At 46.9% G+C, this 20,834-nt stretch overlaps 1 protein-coding gene across 2 annotated transcripts in view; it reads left to right on the plus strand.

Moving 5' to 3' along the window:
• The first annotated feature begins 15,068 nt into the window (after positions 1-15,068).
• COL6A3 (collagen type VI alpha 3 chain) overlaps positions 15,069-20,834 on the plus strand; it is a 162,762-nt gene continuing 156,996 nt past the window's right edge. The window contains exon 1 of one of the 2 annotated variants that reach the window (XM_083154546.1): positions 15,069-15,087. The gene's annotated coding sequence lies outside the window, so the exon portion shown is untranslated. Of the gene's footprint in view, positions 15,088-16,190; positions 16,307-20,834 lie in introns of those variants that run through there. The other variant, XM_083154545.1, reaches the window with a different exon arrangement.

Here is a 20,834-nt window from a genome sequence, read left to right on the forward strand (position 1 = left end):
GATCTGACTGATCCGTGCAGGCTTAAAGCAAATACGACAGGGAAAGCAAGGTGTATTTTCCTGTCGTATTTGCGTGGGTGTTTTACACCACTTAGCAGCCGTATTGTCAGTACGGCTGCTTAGTATATCAGGAACCACCATTCTTTTGAATGGTGATTTCTGTCGTATTCTATCGATGGTGTAGACATTCATATTTGTAAATACAAATACGAATGTTCCATCTTTAGGAATACGAATTGTTGTATTTTTGGGATTGTAAATCCCGAAAATACAAATTCGTAAAAAAAAGGTGTATTTCTCCCCACGAATACACCTTTTTTCTACGAATCCATTTTGGTAAATGTCCCCCAAAGTGTCTGGTACTTTATCACCGGCCAATCAGCTCCTAACTGTCCCTTTTTAAACCCAGCCTGTAACTTAACAGTCAGGAGCTGATTGGCCGGTGATAAAGTATCAGGCACTTTATCACTTCTCCTCCCTTATCACTGTTTCATACATCTGCCCCTCAGTGTTCTCCAAATAGGCGGTAAATGTGTACAAGCTCATTATGTGTATGTTTGTGTGTGACTCCCCTCAGGCATATCACAGGGGGACCCCTTCTAGAACTTGAGTACAGTGTAAAGGTGTGGCCGGAGCATATTAATAACGATTGCAGCTAGAACCACTTCTGTTTTTTGTTTACTTTTCCCATCATGCACTGGGTCCCCGTTAGAGTGGGAATATAAATCTGTGGCGAACGAAGCAGGCTACTGTGCCCGAAGCATGGCGAGCGAGGGTACAATCCAGCTGTAAGAACAAAATAACCTACACCTACGTAAATTGCAGATAAAAAAAAAAAAGGTACTCTTTACCTAGAAGGGCGCCCACGATTTTGATCGTGGGCATCATAAGGAAAAAAAATTGCGTCGGTCACATCGCATGCGACCAAAAAATCGCATGCGATGCGACCAACGCGATTTCCCATAGGGAACAATGTTAAATGTCCCAATTGACCCGATTTTCCATAGGTAACAATGTTAAATGGCCCACAGAGGCCAAATAGGCACCCTAAAGTGTGAAATGGGCCCCCCAATTGTTAATGCAACCCCACGATCAACGTCAACCCGAAGCGTGGCAAGCGTAGCGAGCCCGCGAGGGGCGGCGGTACGCGTCCTCCGACCTTTTCATACCCCCACTATCCACATCGGCGTGGAGTTGAGAATAGAGCCCGAAGCGTGGCGAGCGCAGCGAGCCCCGCAAGGGGACGCGGACACCTTCACAGGTATACGCGTCCCCTCGCGGGCTTGACAGGTGTCTGCGTCCCCTCGCGGGGCTCGCCACGCTTTCTATTCTCAACTCCACGCCGATGTTCCCTATGGGCGCCCTTCTAGGTAAAGAGTACCAAAAAAACACTGTGAGGGCATCAAACAACTTCCGCCCTCACCCAACGCCACTTCCTGGTCACAAAACAGAAGTGGATCTAGACACACAACCTATTAATAACCACACCGTGGTTATAACTGATATGCCTGTACAGTATATCACCAGTCTCTCTAGACTCTGGAGGGGTGAGAGATGTGGGTTCCATCTCAGTGTTTCATGCCCATCAACTTTGAAAGATGCCAATGTGAGATAGAGTTCAAGCAGTGAACAGCCATTCTTTGCTTGTTTTCACCAGAGTAATCAGATTGAATCAATGTGGAAAGAAGCCCAAAAGCTCCTATAGGGTAACTCCAGCCACTACAGAAACAAGTGTCTTTCTAGAATCTTTGGGACAAGGGGCCCTCAGACACCCTGGGTAGGGTACGGCCTTGTGTTAGAAGGATATGTAATAGTGGGGGAGATTCTGTAAAGCAATTATGCGGTAAAAACCCCACTATCGGGGTTTTTACCGCATTTTGGTATGCAGCAAAACCCGCACAGCGGGTTTTCGCTGCGAGGGGTATCACCAGCAAAAGCTGGCGATACCCCATAGAAGCCTATGGGCTTCTTAACGCGACCCACGCCGCCCCGAACGGACCCCCACCGCCTCGTGCCGCCAACCCCCCCTCACCTGCTGTGTCCAGGCAGCACAGCGTGTGCTGCCTGGACCTGTGACCTCCTCCCTGCACTGTATCCTCTTCCGGGTACAGGGAGGAGGAGAGGCCACCCGGCAGCAGCAGCCCCGGGTAATGGAGGGAGGGGGGAGCCGTGGGACCCGCAGCACATCGCCGGCAAGATCGCAAAGGACAGCTCTTAACGCAAGAGCTGTCCTTTGCCATAATTATCTCATATGTTACAGCATATGCGATGAGGTGTGCGGTAGCCGGCGATGTGCGGCGGTAAGGGGGCGCGGATGATACAGCATCCCACCTAATGATTGTTGTAGAAATCATGATCCTGTACTGAATATACTGCTTATTCTGTATACCCAGCCGTACATATACCATTTACTTATCTATGTTTACTTACATGTATTTACTCTCATAGACATCCTATGATAAAAAGCTGTGAACATAAAAGAGGAGTTCTTCAGGCAAAGCAATGACCCAATGTGTGGAAGCCCTTTATAATTAAATCTTCCCTGACGAGTCCTTGGTTGCACTGGGTACATGGCCAGATGTGTTTTCAAAGGGAAAGAAACACTTCTCAATAAAGCAAAGATCAAAATATCCTCTACAATTCCTTTATTGGATTCAGTATCTCTGCAAGGCCCAGGGTAGTGCCGTGCTGCCATACTGTACACATTGGCCATCTGGGATCTCCGACTATTCCAGGCAGTGTTCCCACACAGTAAGTATTTGCTTCTGGAACAAACGTACATACACTGGCAAAGGAGGATCTGCTGCTGTAAAAACATTTGAAGAATAAGAAGAGAAAATATAAAACAATATCTACAGCAAAGAGTGGAGCCGACAAATAATGAACAATGGACACGTAATGTGGTTGCGCCTGATGTGGACAGATTTCTGAATACACTCTGGCTGCTGGCTGTCTTCCCGAAAGTTGGGATTCTGATGGGCAGTATGACCGATTAACAGGGACTATCAACCCCTGTGGGGGTCCACGACCTCCATAGAGGGAGAATAGAACCTGTGACAAGCGCAGCAAGTCCTCAAGGGGTATGGATGCCCTCACCCCCCTGTTGGTGTACCAGCAGTCCAGATTCCAATATTGGTATACTGACCATCGGAATCCCGACTGTGGGGCCTCCATACCACACCCATATACTCATATGTTGTAAGGAGGCACCTTCCCATGTTCCCGAATCCAGTATATATCCTGTGGATACTTTGCCCTTTTGGTAAATACTCTGCCAGTCAGTAGCCTAGGCTCTTTGTCTTGCCTGAACCCTTGCCTTGTGCGCCTTGTTTAATCCCTCAGTGTATTTACACTGTGCTCTGCCTGTATGTGAGTTCCAACTGCATGATGCTTAATGCCAGCTCACTCTGTTTCATCTGCACCTACTGATGTCTTGACCTGCCCTGCCCTTATCTTTGTGCATCAGTTTGTTTGTACTATGTACTCATATATATTACTCCAGCCTCCTATCCTGTGGTCTCCAGCCATTTGTGTAAGACTTTACTGCAAGAGATATAAGACCTAGCAGCATCCTAAGTACCGGTATGTATGTTGTACATTAAGAGAACAATGAGCGGCTGTTGTAGGCAGAAGATCCTCACTGAGGCTCTAGGGGTAGCAGTTGCACTGGAGTTCCATGACACCTGTGAATAGTATGCTTCTCTATCTACAGTATACCTGTATGGCAATGATACCCTCATGAGATTTGATTTCTATGATGAATGTGCTATTTCCCCCAATTTCCCTATGACCCCCCCATTCAGCCTAATGGGCCTAGTTCTGTCACATGCAGTGTCGATATTTGTGCATTATTACTTATTTCTTCTGCTGATTCAGTACTTCCAATATAGAGCCACTAATAATATATTTAGTCTTTGAATTTTTCCGACCCAATTTCAAGATTTTCCATTCTTTGACATTCAACTGTAATTGCCATGCACCTAACCATTCCTGTAGTCTACCTAGATCCTCAATCATTTGTGTTACTCCTCCTGGTGTGTCTACCTTCTTACCTACCTTTGTGTCATCTGCATAAAGGCATACTTTCCCTTCAATACCATTTGCAATGTCACCAATAAAGATATTAAAAAGCACTGGTCCAAAAACAGTTCCCTGGGGTACCCCACTGGTAGCATTATTCTCCTGTGACTGCACTTCATTTACTACAACTCTCTGTTTTCTATCCTGCAACTAAGATCATATCCATACAACCATATTAGTATCTAATCCCAAGCTCTCCAGTTTATTTAGCAGCCTGCAATGTGCAACCATGCTAAATTCCTTACTTATTGTTCGTTCTTAAAGTCTTGTTAAATGCCTACGGCCTAGTCAATGCTGTAATAGAAGTAAATACAGCAGCAGCAGCAACAGGTAGCCAAAGCTGTAATTACAGTTAGCAGGGAGTAGCACAGTCTGCTGGCTGTCTTGCTTTTTGGCAGGTCAGCATAGACTTTGTTCTGACTATAGGAACATTCAGGAGTTATGTTCTGTTTCAGGCTGCTCTACCCATTGGCATCTGCCACCTCAGCCTCCTGCAGCCCACAGGCCCTCTAAATTCATAAAACACCTAAAATTGGGCTAAAAATTAGGTGCTGCTCCTCACACCATACATCCATGGGCAATGGGGCACAGTTGTTCTGGAGCTCAGCCATTTAAATGTCACTGGAAACTGGTGCCCATTTTCTTGCCCTTTAAATATGTGAGAAAGTGAATGAATTGGCAGTGGGCATGCTGCACAATGTCTGCAGCCAATGTTAATGTATTTACTACCTTCATTTAGCATTTATTATGGATGCTCGAGCTATTTCCAGTGGCCCAGTGGGTTATGGACATTGGTGGTTACCGAGGTGGGGCTGCAGCACAGTCCAAAATACATTCAAATAGAGGAGCCACACCCACTGCCAGTGAGTCCATTTGGAATGGCAGTGGGTGTGGCTGACCTATTTGAATTTTGGACTACGCTGCAGACCCTCCTCTGGAGCCCCCCCTGGTGGTAGTAGATTTACATACCGTAATACAGGATGTCCTACCCAAAAAGTATGGCATTTTAATGCTAATATAACTGTATAAGCAGCACAGCGATAACGTTTTGGCACAATGGCTAGTGGATTAAAAAAAAATGGACAGTGTAATTAATCGCATATTGTTCTAATCTGTGTAAACTGTTCAGAATGGCCAGTCATCCAAGCACGAGATGTCCTGGCTTTGGTACTGCGCAAAGACTAATTGTCTGTAATAAAAGGTAACTTTGAGTTCATGGCAAGTCTTGATCACAGAGTTTTGCCTTTTGAAATTGGGACCAGGTTCCCGGCAGCACTTAAGCAAACAGAAAAGTAACTGGAGACGGTACGGTATACATTTGAAAGGAATAACTTTATTTATTTGTTCTTGCCGTTACGTTAACACTAACGTTAGTTGGAATGATTATGTTTTACGCATAATAACATTTTCCATATTATTGGGTAACGTCTAGGATACTAATCATGGCTATAAATGTGGTTGTCACATTCTAATGTCTCCGTGCAGTTTTTTTTTAAAGTCTCCTTTTATGGTGTTGTTTCAAAACTGCCACAAACCACACAGACCCACAATTGTGCAGATGGAACAAATACAGTATAAAACATCAGAACAGAGGATTTGAGATGGTTAACAAGAATGCATTGTTGGATTTACATCTATATTTATAGACCTGTCATACGCTCTACCTAGCAATTAGCTCCATGCATTTACATATCAGTCTTCCCATAAGCAACAATAGCCTCTCTTTGTACAAACGGAGGTGTGACGCCACTGTTTAGGTGGAAGAGGCCAGGATCTCCATTACTGGATCTGTCGCCCCTCCCATAATCCCGCCCTGTGCCCAAGTATAGCTATCCTTACAACCTGGACTGTTAGTATGCATTAAGGAGTGAGGTTGGTAAATGCTGATCTAGATTTATTGTATCATATAATAAATAAATGTATATGAGACCAGTCCTTCCTGTGCATATCTGGGGAATGTTCTACATTCATTGTAGGTTCTCTAGGTTTGTGTAGAGAACAAAATAAATACTTGGACCTTGAGTCTGAATCAGACACAGCTCTGTATATGTCTGCACATTGCGGGTTCTAGTTCATTGTGAAATGCGTGGAAGCTGTTGTTTTGTTCATGTTTTTGCTCATCTGTGGGTGATTCTGAGTCAGTTGGATGTTGGCCCTGTTGTGGTCACATGAAAGTCATCCATCCTTTGGTTGTGTCATGGGAATGAGGCGGGCATGTGGCATGTTCTGTGTGATGTTGTGTCTGTGTCTGACAGAGCTAATACACCCATGATGGGGATGCTACATCTGCCATACCAGGGGTGTATTAAGAACACAATGACAGGGGGTGCACCATGATAGAAGGGGGTGATGGGGAATGGGGGGGGAGAGTAATTTGTGCGGGATGCGGTCAGTCTCCCGGTGGTCGGAATCCCGGCGTTCGGGATTTTGAACGACACTTTCTCCCTCTGTGGGTGTCCATGACACCCGTGGAGGGAAAATAAATTAGTGTGCCGAGCGTAGCGAGGCACCGGGCCCGCTGCATGGCGAGTGCAGCGAGCCCGCAAGGAGGCGAGATCCACGTCCCCCCTTTGTCGGGATTTCGGCGGTCGGGATTCCATACCGAATCCATTTGTGCACAACAATGTGGCCTCAAAGGAAATCCCCTATCCGTGTCATGGGAAGGGTGACAGGAGAAAAAGGGTGAGGGGAGATAGTGACACAGTGAAAAGGGTAGAGAAATGGCCGACAGAGGAAGTGGGTGATGTCTTTGAGTGGCAGGGGGTGATGGGAAGGTAGTGATGCTGGGGAGAGACAGGGGAAGTGGTTGATGCCAGGGGGAGGCAGTGGGTGTGGTAGAGAATGACAGTGAGAGGCAGTGGGTGACAGGGGAGAAAGGTGATGAGAGATAGTGGGAAACAGATAGGCAGTGGGTGACTCTAGGGAATTGGTGACAAGAAGAGGAAGTGGGTGATGCCAGGGGGAGGCAGTGGGTGTGGTAGAGAATGACAGTGAGAGGCAGTGAGTGACAGGGGAGAAAGGTGATGAGAGATAGTGGGAGACAGATAGGCAGTGGGTGACTCCAGGGAATTGGTGACAAGAAGAGGAAGTGGGTGATACCAGAGGGAGGCAGTGTTGGTTGTAGAAGATGACAGTGAGAGGCAGTGGCTGACAGGGGAGAAAGGTGATGAGAGGTAGTGGGAGATGGAGTCTCAGGGGGTTAAAGAAAGGGGGATAGGGAAAGACAGTGACCACGAAACAATCCAGTTATTGTGACCTTATTGAGGTGTGTCCAAATCATGGCCATGCCCCCTCTACAAAATGTGAAAAACTACTGCACAGGGGAACAATGCTAGACTGTAAAGGGGAACATTTGGCCCCCTTAGTAGCACTGCACCCCCTTAGTGATGCCACTAACCATCTTACAGCATATCTCTTCCAATTATCTGTCTCACAGGCTTCTATACACAGACAATCATGACATATATACGGCCATAATGATATCCTCTTCTTAGGCCCACTGCTGACCACCTCCATCCCACTGCCAGCAACCCACTGTCTCTCACTTCCAGCACCTCCCCACCTCGTGTCCTAGAGGCAGGATGCAGCTCAGCATTTCTTTTCCCTCCAGCTGTACCTTTTTGGCAGTTACAGTACCGTTTTTTTTGGCCTATACCTTTGTTTGGTCTCCAACTGCCCATTGTAAGTATAGGAAAGGGGACGATGCTCCTTGATGGAGCGTATTGCATGGAACATCAGAGGTAGATGCATCTTTCCCCCACCAATGGGCACCCACGTCTCTGGCTACGCTCAGTGCAGACAAGTCCCGTTCGGCACATCTGGAAAGAGGGCAGTCGCCATGTGCCTTGAGATGAGGTCATTTCGTTCCCCTCACATCTGGAGGGCTTTGATGCATCCTTTGTGCTTTTAACATGCCAGAGTACTTATTATCTTATTATTTAGGATCTCGAAATCCTTTCTGTGATGAAGGGTCAGCTGTGTTCCATATGTGTCTCCAAAATGTGTTTCGAGTCATTTTCAAAGGCAAGTGATGGACGTAGTGTAGGTCCTTCTTGGCGCTGCCCCATGTGCTGGATGTGCTAATAACCCACCAAAGCCTTGTCTACGATCTCACATGTTATTTATTTGTTTGGCACTGCAGAGAATACCGGCATGATAGGTACGTCTGCAGGAAAGAAACTAGAAGGTGATACCCAGCACTCACCAGCCTGTGCCATCACTGAAAACCTGGGTTCTCTTTACACTACATCATAAACCTACCTGGAGGTGCTAATTGGTATCACATTAATTCATCTGCTCACCTATTGGTGCACATTATATAACTGTCAGTGTAACATAGATTTCAAAGCAGTCGTTTCCTTCCGCGGTTCTGCGCTATTACCACACATCTGCCAGACATTACTGGGGACTGTGTATACTTTCGAATTCCAGAAGTCTCTCGCACACTGGCAATGCTTATCAACACACGATGCTACAGAAGACCAGGTCCAGACAGCTGGAGAAAGAAGACACTTCTTCTGAAGGAGAGTAATTGAGCTAATTTGAAACCTCCAAATTTGGCATTAGAGGGTGGTTTCCACGAGAGTACCAGGCATACTCACCTACCTTTAAAAACCTATCCAGGAGAAGCCAGTGAGGGGAAGCAACAGGGGTCTTCGGAGGACAGAGCCGCGATATTAGGCCCCACCCCCCAGGATGGTAAATCCGACAAATTGTAGGTTCTCAAGGAGGGGGGTGGGATAAAATGACAGTGAATAACATCATTTTAGTCCAGTCCAGCCACCACTCGCTCCTTCAGGGTTTGGGGGAATTACCCGAACAAGTGAGGGTCTCTTGCAACTTCCGGGAGAGTAGATTTTTCATAAAAATAAAGATTTTAATAAAATCCTACTTGTACAGGCGGTGCGTATATAAAAAAAGAAACTTTAATTATTATAGAAATCGCTGCATCTCATTTCGGTCCTCTAAATGAATAGGAAAAATGAATGCAACCACTTAACAAACTTCTTTGCAGAAAAAGTGTCCAATATCTAGGCTGGTATCTCCACAGTGCCACCAAAGGAGTGCCAAACTACCAAACCTGCCCAAGTAAGCCACATTTTTATGGACCAGCTTTGACCCAATAGATGTAAAGAACATGAAAATGCCTGAATGCTGTGTCCCCCCACCTGGATCTGAGCCTGGTCTCAGCGAAGCTTCTTAAAGGGTGTATAGGATGTATAGGCATAATAAGCCCTGAACCCTTAAAGGAAGAAATTGTTAGACCCCTTCCATAAAAATCAAATTTACTCTACATCCCAACTGCATGACCAACTACAGACCAGCGTCTAACCGTCATTTTCTAGGAAAGGTTATTGAGAAAGTGGTTGCAAATCTACTGGAAACCCAACTGACAACCTATGATGTTTATTCCACTCACGATTTATGAGAAGACCTAGAACTTAAACAGCCCTGGGGTGTGTTACATGATCTTCTGATGACAAGAGACAGAGGTGACTGTTCAACCTTAATCCTCTTGGATCATGCTGCAGCATTTCATGCCATTGAATTATTGTGGACTTGAAAATAATTTCTCACCGGGAGGGGACAGAGTGTCTCACCTGGAGTATACTCATCGTCACCAGTGTCACTGCCATGTGGTGTCCCACAAAGGTCTATACCATCCTCCATGCTTTTTCAGTATACATGATGTCACTGTCCTTGGCTCCAGGTACCGAGAACCCAATCGGAACCCTTATGGCAACTCTTATGTTAACGGCAATTAGTAACAATAATAATATTTGCTGATTCAGAGAAGGACGTTAGAAACAAATGTGTTGGGGAGTGCCGGTGTCAGGGACTGCATTGAAAGACACAGTTATATCTACCGATGGACAGAAGTCTGATGAGTCTCATGTAGCAGTGATGAAACCATTGAGCACCTCAATCAGGGCAGTCAATTTGGTCAGAATTTTGCTTATTTTGTTTAGAATAACAGGTGAAGCAGTGAACAGAGTGGAGTAGTGTGCCTGTGGAGAAGTTGCCCATGGCAACCAATCAGCTGCTACAGTGGACCAGGTCTGTTCGCAAAGGGTGTTCGCTCACACGGGGACCAATGTTTTGTTACTGCGTATGTACATTTCTGCGAATGGTCGGATCGCTGGGCGTGGGGTGGAGATGGACATGGGGCAGCCCCATTAGCATATGTCAACGACCACTGTTTTATGGGCGTTCCCATGAGAATGCTGGGCGTTCTCATGCTAATGAGGCCGTGATGTGGGCGCCAGGGGTGGCCAACTGACATCACCGAATGTCAGCTGCCCACCCATTTCCTTCTGAACGTGCGCCAACCCCCTTGGTGTATGAAGGGAGAAAAGCTATTTAAATGTAATAAAAAAGAGGCATTTGGTGTTAGAACCTTAAGCAGAGATGAGAGAATAGTATATAAGTGGATTTGTTTAATTGTGTCTAAAACCATTTGTTGGATTATCAACAGTCTCTCTCTGTTCTATTAAAGCACACCTTTAAATGGGATGCAGTTCCGGTGGTCGGAATGCTGATGGTCAGTATACTGACCCTGGCATCCCGACTGCCGGCAGAAGACCGGCGCTGCATCCTCAAAAGGGTCAAGTTGCTGATGACAGAATACTGACAGCGGGCATCCTGATAGGTGAGTATGTGGGAGCGGGCAGCCGGGTATTGGTGGGTTAGGTTTAGGCATTAGTGTGAGGACTTAGGTTTAGGCTGCGGCGAGGGGTCGGTTAGGGTTAGGGTGCAGGGAAGTTATGTTTAGGCACCAAGTTGCGGTTAGGGTCAGGCTGTGGGGTGGGATGGTTAGGATTAGGCAGTGGGGTATGGGGGTTAAAGTAAGGCACTAGCAGGGAGGGCTAGGGTTAGGTTTTGGGGATTAGGGTTAGGCTGTTAGAAAGGAGGGGTTAGAGGGGGCAGGGTAAGTATATTTACCTGACACCTGTTGGGATCCCCTTCAAATATTGTTAAACTGTACCAGTTCTGCATTATGGTGAATGGGAGGCAGGATGGGATGCGTGTACTGTATAGTCTTTTTAAAAAACGGCATTGAATTACTCACTAGGAACGAGACGACGAGACTTCCTTACTGATTCCACTGTGTAACCGATATAAGCTGCCGCAGGGCTCAGTGTTCACGTTACTGGAGTCCGGAAAAGTTGCCAGATCTGCTATTTAAAATTGGACTTATAAAATACACATGGTGCCTGGCCCAAGTGCTGTTAGCTCTAACACATGTCGCATTTCTACACTTGCTGCATTTGACCTCAGTTGAAAAGTCATCATTTTACATGGATGGTCTGACGACAACAGATCATAGCATTGTGGAAACATTACAGTGTGTAACTAACTTGTAACAGTAACACACAAGACAGTTATTATCATTATTATCATTAATATTATTTTTATTACATTTTATTTACAAGGTGCCACAAGTGGTTCACAGCACGGTACATATGGCAGAGTTACAGGTTAGTAGCGGCATACTTGCTTGCCTACCCTCCCAAAATGGCTGGGAGGATCCTGAAAATTGGGTCCACCCGGGCCCATGGGAAAGAGGGCAACACCCCCGCAATCCTCCTAGCCTCCTCAATCCCTCAATCAGCGGGGGGTCCGCAGGGACCTGATGATGCGAATCACGTCATCGTGGCCCCACCCCCCACTGTGCAATACCTGTAATACCGGGTGCTGTGGCCAAGATGATGTGATTGCAATGGCCCTGCCCCACAATGATTAGTTGTTGAGCCCCGCCTCTAGCCCCACCCCTTTTGCAACACAACCGCAGGTCCCGCCCCCTGCTTCCACTAGCTGGCTGCCCTCTCCTGGATATGACAGCTTAAAAGTAGGCAGCCCTGAATAGTGGTCCTTTTTTTAACCTTATTTTTGGCAATCTAGTTTTCACATTGTTACAAATTATCTGTTTACTCCATATCACATATTCACCTGATATTTTTGTTTTATGAAACAGATTGTCACTAGTAGAAGAGCTCCAGATATGAAGAAAGGGAAAGGTTGTTTATTTCCTTTAACATTCCTGGTACTTGTGTACTAGCACGGCGCCCCGATAATTAGTCGCCCGATTTTTTAATCGAATCGCATCGCATGCCATACACCCGATGGACTGCGATGCGACGCGATTTTAACTCATATTCAATATTAAATTGTATAAGCACCCTAATGGGTGCTTACAATGCTTAAATGCACCCCCACGCCACCCCCCAAGTATAAACGTGAACCCGAAGCGTGGTGAGCGCAGCGAGCCCGCGAGGGGCGGCAGTACGCATCCTACGACCTTTCCATACCCCCACTATCCACGTCGGCGTGGAGTTGAGAATAGAAAGTGTGGCGAGCCACCGAGCCAGAAGCGTGGCGAGCGCAGCGAGCCCCGTGAGGGGACGCGGATACCTGTGAAGCCCGCAAGGGGACGCGGATACCTGTGAAGCCCGCAAGGGGACGCGGATACCTGTGAAGGTATCCGCGTCCCCTCGCGGGGCTCACTGCGCTCGCCACGCTTCGGGCTCGGTGGCTCACTATTCTCAACTCCACGCCGACGTGGATAGTGGGGGTATGAAAAGGTCGTAGGACGCGTACCGCCGCCCCTCGCGGGCTCGCTGCGCTCGCCACGCTTCGGGTTCACGTTTATACTTGGGGGTGGCGTGGGGGTGCATTTAACCATTGTAACCACCCATTAGGGTGCTTATACAATTTATAATCGCATCGCATCACATTGTAAGGCATTGTATGCCATATACAATGGCATACAATTTTAAAATTGTATGCCATTGTACAACATCGGCCGATATCGCGTTGCATCACATACCATCGCATGCGATATGGTCTGCGATGTGATGGGCGCCATGCTAGTACACAAGTACCACATTCCTTTTACACCAGAGCCTTGACCGGGTTATTGCCGCTCCACTCCGGGCCGGGGCTTGGTGTAAAAAAAATACCCCGGAGTCAGGGGCTGTGTAAATGGGTAACCCGGGTCATCCGACCTGGGGATCCATTTCCACCAATAGGGGAGCCCATACCTCCGGACCGCAACATCCTGCCTGCCGCGGGCCCCTGCCCGGAGGTTGGGCAGGGGCCCGCGTACAGCCTCTGCATAGTACTGCAGACAGCAGCGGTGGCTGGGAGTAGGTGAATGGATTCCTGTGCCTGCATCCAATCACCTCATAGACTGAGGCTGGGGGCGCACGGAGCCTGGGGGCAGCCCAGCAGCTTTCCTGGGTGCTGAGCTTGCTCCCAGCGTGTCAGTCGGCGTTGCGGGGGTCCCGGCTTGTAGGGTTTCCCAGCGCTTGGCGATGACGTCATCTCTAAGCGCCGGCTCAGGGCCCGACTTCGCCAGTGTCGCCAACCCAGCATAATGCCGGGGGACCCCGGTGAAAAAGGGAATTGCCGGGTCGCACTCGGGTCCAAAACCCCAGCTGCGACCCGGCAGTTCTGGTGTAAAAGTGGTATAATATTCTACAGAGGAAACACAAGAAACACACTCATGACCATATCAGTGTGGGACCATGAACAATGTATTTTTGTCCATGACAAGTCTGATGAAGTAAACAGTAGTTCCACGAAACGCTTTATAAATAAGTAGTGATTTTTTTTTACAGAGTCACTCAAAGGACATGAGTCCATCATGAACACTACAAGGGGTTTATAATTGTGAAAGCGATACATAGGCTTTGATGAGGGTCCATGCTGGTTGCAGGAGTAAAGGAGTGTAGAAAACAGGTCTGGGCTGGCTGGGTCCACAACGGATGTGGCAAGTGTCGGGCCCAGCGCATATGCACAACCATTGGTGGGAATGTGTAAGCGCAAAACACCAGATTCTATGGACTGCATTTCCTGCAGCCCATAGAAGCCAGGCTGGGCTGCACTAAAGACAGAGAGAGGCATCCTGCTGGAAGCACGCTTTCTGCTAATCACAGTCCAGTCTGGCAGAACCATTGGTAGAAAACACCCTCATCATTGTAACATAATACAACAACACAGAGCCAGACAGATTTAAGACAAGGAGCTGGTCAAAGGGGGAGGGGTGATGGGGAGTGTGTGTTATGCTTGGGGTAAGCACTCTGGGGGCTTTACACATACTTAAGTTTAATAAGGGCATGTTCATATAACAAAAAAAATATTTCTGGGCCCGTTTTTGTTAATAATATACGTCATTTTATTTACTGCATCATGCACAATATGTTTAACCCTTTGAGTGTCAACTTTGCTGTGAGAGGTCCTCAAAACATCCACTAAAAATGCCATCAATAAGGGGTATTTTATATATCAGTAAAAATATTAATACATGCAATTTATAAATCCACAAACATGTCAAGGCCATTAGCAAAAAAACAATTTTTTTTTTTTTATTTCTATCTATACCTACAGCAACACGTTAGGGCTGTGTCTTGTGAACAGTTTAATGAGTGGTTGCACAAGGCTTTGGCTACCTGGCCGGTGACTCAGGCAATCGGAATAGGAACATATTGATGAGGGTGCAAAAAGGAATAAGCTATTTTTGGTCCTGTAACATCAGTGGAAACTCTGTGACAAACCCACGGTCAAGGTTTCCCCTCCACACTACGGGGCTTTGTACTCTGCACCTGTAAGTGCCAGGAAAGATTTAATTGGCTTTGGGTGGGATCAGGGAGGGATAGTGACTCACACAGGCTTCCATATAACTCAGGGAACAGGGAACTTACTCATGGCTTGGGGTCCATATTCCTAAACAATATCCGATTTGCATAGAAAATTGACGTAATATAAAGAGAAATATTTTTCCATGTAAAAGTTTAGCAATCGGGGCTTTGGATTGCAAGCTCTTTGACTTGTTGCTTGTAAGTCTCGGTGCTCGGAAATAACTCTCGTGAGCATAACAACGGCATCTCCCTGGCAACTGTAGGCTTAATAGTCTTTCCACCTTTCTTTAACTGAACAAATGGAAAAAAAGCACTCAGCTCCCTGCTCTTCAGGAGAACCGTCCGGCCCAACCCCATTCTTACAACCGTAAGTGTGTCCACTGGAGGTATATGGGAATAATTACTGGAGGTTACCTCATGATTATGGAATAAGATATTTTTGTAATAATTACTGTTGTAACCAAAAATGTGCCGTTTGTTTAGCAGCTTAGCAGCCATATAACCGCCACTAAAACTGACATTTGAGATTTTGTATTGAGTAGAATGGGCTTTGCCAAATAGCTTCACAGAAAGTTTAAATAACACTTAAGGGGGTAAACTAGTGCGATTCCTTTTCTATTCAATTGATGGAACTCGGATCGAATCGCACGGCGTGTTGTACAATTTCGATTAAGACTATATAGTACTGATTCTTATACGGCCCTCACATCGGTGTGTGTGTGAGGGCTATATCAACAGCAATGCGCGTCCCCGCGCGTCTTTGTCGCTGGCCGAGATTGATGAACAGTGGCGCTGTCTGCTCGCTTAGCACACAGAGCTGACAGCTTGCTCTGTGTGTGTGGGCTGTCAGCTCTGTGTGCTGAGCAGAACGGCCCGACATAGCACAGCTAGGGTGCCCTACACACATCGGCATATGTGTAGGGCCCAATACCTCCCAACTTTGTAGCCATCCTGAGCAGGACTCCTTATGCTGCGAAGCGGTGCGCTCCCGGTAAGGAGGCGTGGCCTGTTCAAAAGGGAGCGTGGCTTTGTGGGGATGCCATTCCCATGAGGCCACCTTGGAGGCATGGCTGGAGATCTGTGAGCTGCTGGCCATGCACCCTGTCCCCCTGCTTGCCATGAACAGATGCTGTGTGCAGGCCCGCCGACAGGGGGGGGGGGGGGGGGGGTCTGGAGTCCTGGGCCCTGACAGAGAAGGGGGCCCAGACCTGGTTCTACAACTATAAATATTAAACAGCTGCTTACCAGCTATCTATCTGCCTCTGATTTCTGTCCCCGTGGTGTATCCATCTGCTCTGCTGCAGCCAGACTCTGCTCTGGTCTCGGACAGCAGGGGCTGCTGGGACATGTAGTTTTTTTTTAAAAGTGTCTGGCAGCCAGGCACTTAAAACAAAACTACATGTTCCAGCAGCCCCTGCTGTCCGGGACCAGAGCAGACCAGACTAATTGATGCCTGAAAGCATTTCTCGGTAAGAGGAGATCAGGGAGCACTGCCTGTGCGGATGAGGGGAGGATTAGGACCCAGCAAGTCACAGGGATCCAAAGCAAACACTGCAGCAAGGATCTCCCTGTCAGCCCCCACCACAGTGAGTACTTGTATTATATATTCTTGTTCAGGCTTCTCTATCTTTCTCTCTCTCTCACATGCACACATACATACATACATACATACATACATACATACACATATATACAGGGGGGCACTGTATTTTTCTGATGGCAGCCCTGGCTGTGTGCAAGCAGAGAGGAGCAGGGGGGATTGCCTGCAAAGTCTATTTTTCTTTTTGATTTTGATGCCGTGGGGCCACTCACATACCTCCCAACTTTTGAAGATGCCGGGGAGGGACAGGGTACGATTTTCAGGGGCGTGGCCTATCTGAAAGGGGGCGTGGCCTATAATCGCGGCGCTGTCGTGAGGTCACGCCCTGTTTTTCGCCGCTGTGGGGGCATGCCCAGCAGCTGCTAGCCCCCAGCTCCTCTGCCTGCAAGAATAGACTCATGCGCACAAAGTCTATTCACGGACAACAGGGGGGTCTCACAACTGCCCCCCCCCCCCCCCCGCTGCGGGACACTGCCTATGGCGGGAGGGACGCGGGAATGTCCCAAAATACCGGGACATTCCCGCGATAAGCAGGACAGTTGGGAGGTATGCACACATTTGGATCGAATCTAAATAGAATGCATTTGATTTCCATGTATACGCACAATCGAATAGAAAAACAGTTGAAATCTAACCGTGCGTACACCCTATTACTTTGCGACTACTGAATTTAGAGGGAGATGTCTCAAGCCTTCAAAAGAATGTTAGAACTGACAAATGGAGGCTCAGATAAAAATCCATCGGCTTCTACCTATTATTTTCTAGAATGGATTTGATCAATGTTAACTAGGATTGGTTGCTATGGGCAATTTCTCCACTTGTCTTCTCCTCCTCCACTCTATACGTTTCAGTGCCAACATCTGTGAGAGATGCGCAAAATATCCGCTGTAACTGACATTTGTTATATAAATTCAAATAAAAAATTCACATTTGTTATATAAATTCAACTAAAAACGTTGTGTAAAAAAAGATTATATTTCCTATACAAGGTAACATTACAAGTCGTTATTATGAATATGCGTGCCAATATGAGTTTGCGTGCCAATTTTCACACCTATTTTGTCAAATTCACTCCCCTCCCCCCCATAGCATATTTTACAATGTGTAAGGTCTAGGGGCGGGGTCTAGAAGAAACCAACATATTTTTTTAAAGCGCTCAAAATCCCAGAATGATTGGTTACAACTCTCTAGTCTATGGTGCTGTGATTTTCTATCATTAAAGTAGCTCAGGATAGAGCCGTCATTGGGCCAGATTACGGGACACATGGTCCTAGACTGAAATTGTTCAAGGGCCTCTAATGAAAGGGGGAGGAGCTGAGACCAGCACTGTGGTACATATTGTAGCATGTGTGTGTATCCAGTGCCGTGTGACCAGTGCCGTGTGACCAGTGCCATGTGACCAGTGCCGTGTGACCAGTGCTGTTTGGAGGTTTTTAATTGTAATCGGATCTGATACACATTCCCGTGCGCATTGGATCTTATGTGCAGCACAGGCGATGTATCCGTCGAAAGAGGGGACAAATTCGGACCGCTGCGTACAGGACGGAATCAGACCCCAAGTGCCAATTTGGAAAGAAGCCCTCCTGGAGAGCTCAAGAGATAACAGGTCCGACTCAGACAAGTCGGACCTGTTTTTGGGGACCTTTTCTCTGAAGTTTCTCGGACAGCCCAGGAGTGAAGGCAGCTATGCCCCATTACAATATACTTTGTGTATTCTGTTACATATACTGTATGGTTACACAATAGTTGAGCGTTTCCTGCCTGCCAGCTGTTTTCCCCAGATCATCCAACGCAGAATGAGAGTAAAATATGATTTCTGGATTAGGATGATTTGGGTCTGGCGGCTTTTCCTGCAGAGGAAATTATATCTCATCCCTTTTCAGCAGTTTCTGTTCTTTTCTTCCAAGAATTGAGATGGCAAATTCTCTGCCTAGATAAACGCTACCAAAAAATGCTGAATTAAATCCATTTCCTATTGGAGAGGTGGAGACAGTAACTGTAGCATCCAGCCGATGGTTGTCTATAAAGTGTGTCAAGAAGTGAAAAAATAAAATAAAAATGAAATAATTACCCAAAGTACAGCGAATGCGACTGCATGAAGACTACAGATGTGCTGCTCGGTTCTGCAGAAATCCGGATCCACCCAAATTTTGTCCATCTGAACCGAACAAAAACCCGTATATGGACTATGGATCCGATCCAAAACACTAACAAAAGTGCCACCACCACCCCCAGGGATATTAAATGACTCCAACAACATTATATTATTGGGATACGGTCATTGGTTCACCAGCATGATGGTAGACAAGCATTAGGTCGACACCAATATGTCAACATGCATTTAGGTCGACATGACTTTAGGTAGACATGCAGGAAGTTCGACATGACTTAAGGTTGACAGGAACATTAGGTCAGCATGTTTTTTTTTTACTGTTTATTGAACAAAAATGTGCCGACAGGCGTAGCGAGCCATGCGAGGGGACGCAGTGCTACGTTTCGGTCTCCATGTTGACATGACATGTGCCGACAGGCGGTATTTTATGCCCTACCATCCACTAGGGCGTGTGTGTGGGGGGGGGGGGGAATAGAATAGTGTGCTGAGTTTAGTGAGGCACCGTGCCCGAAGCACGGCGAGCTCATTGAACCATGCGAGTGGACGCAGTGCTACAATTTACTGTTTATGTTGACAGTGTTGACATTCCGGTTAAAAAACAAAACAAAAACCATGTCGACTTTTTCAATGTCAACCTTACCCACGTCGACCTAATTACCCTAATGGGCGCAGAACACTTATACGATATATAGAAATGACCCAATTGGAGCATCTGTATTGTGTTGTATTCAATGGGAATTAATTCAGCAGCGATAGCGCGACTTGTCTATACTCCAATAACTAATGAGCGCATTACTTATTTGCAGGTAATTGGAATTTGTACTATGGGGTTGCAGGCAGTGGCTGGACGGTGGCGGTTTAGCTGCTGGATTTGGTATTCTACGGTATTGCTGCTTTAAATCTCAGGGAGCCATTCTGATCCGATCGATCCCCAGCGTATTCGCAGCAGGGACCGATGTTTGCGGTCAGCCCATGCGCCTATTGGCATATGTGCATCTACAGGGCTGTTGTGCAGTTGGTGACTTGTATAGTTGCCGTGGTGCGCGCACAGGGGGGGAGGTGGGGGCAGGATAGAGGTGGGCAGGAGACATTTCCTGGGCGTACCCACAAAAACGGTAAGGTGCACCCAGGAAAATTTGCTTACCCAGCGGGCGCCGTTTGGCTAAATCGTCAGCATATCACAGCCACTTGCACTGTGGCATATATCTCTATGGGTTTAGTTATTATTATTATTATCATTATTACCAATTTCTGAGATAGCACTAGAATATTACATTCCGTTCAGCCGGCATCCTGCATGGCTGCTGAACTCAGATGTCATTACTCCAATACCCTTAACCAATCAGCATATAATAAACTTTAAACCTAAAATAATCAGTCACCTTTTGCAACTCACAGCCTCCTTATACATAGACACAGTGGCGTAGCAATGCCGCCTCAGTCCAAGCAGGGGTTTGGGGGAGCCGGCTCAACCGGGCAGACGCATGGTCTGTGAAAATTCCATGTCTTCTGGCCGTCTGCACAGAATCTGTTGAAATTAACCCTAAAAAAATGGCCACCGCCTTGTAGGGGACGGATGTTAGAGGCCATACTGGACCTCTTGTATCTGTCAGGGAAACACAGCAAATATAGCATTGCCTGGAAAGGCTTAGAATCTAGGAACGCTGGTGTGCCTGAGAGCATGTAACCTGGTAATGAAAAAATTAAACCCTGGCACACAAAAGAAATGTAGTACATTTAGAATGTTATTCCCAAGATGTGTCTTGGTTCTGGAGCAACAAGCGGATCACTAGTGCTGGCAGCCATTATCTCTTCTGAAGAACCCCATACAATTGTCCGATTTGGCCTCTTTCACCCAATTCCTTTGGATCGGTCAATGAAATCAAGATAAAAGTGGCCAAACGGGAGCTTTCTGACTTCCAATGCGTGGACACATACACATCGGATTTGAGTCAGAATTTGGACCTGCTGCACATCCAAGCTCAGACTAGGCTCAGCAGCAGGGAATGTGATTGCAAACAATACATACAGTAGTATGCAGAAGGACCACATACCTCCCAACATGACCCTCTCCAGGAGGGACACAATGCTCTGCTTCTGGACTTTCCTCTTAATGTATGATTGCCATCACCTGTGGTGAAACAACTTTCTTATTAGTAACCCTGTTGAAAACAGGTGCTGGCAATCATACATTAAGAGGAAAGTCCAGAAGCAGAGCATTGTGTCCTCCTGGAGAGGGTCATGTTGGGAGGTATGGGACCATATACGAACCGGGTTGTTCAAGGGGCATTGTATAGTGTATGGGGCCCTTTAGATCTACATGGGCCTGGTTGCTGTCTTGCACCCCAATAACTCCGCCACCACGCCTCTCCGGGCACTGCTGAGTATAAGTGCCAGAATC

This window comes from Crinia signifera, chromosome 7 (genome assembly GCF_055691185.1).
Source record: "Crinia signifera chromosome 7, ASM5569118v1, whole genome shotgun sequence".
In the NCBI taxonomy this organism is placed as follows: Eukaryota; Metazoa; Chordata; class Amphibia; order Anura; family Myobatrachidae; genus Crinia; species Crinia signifera.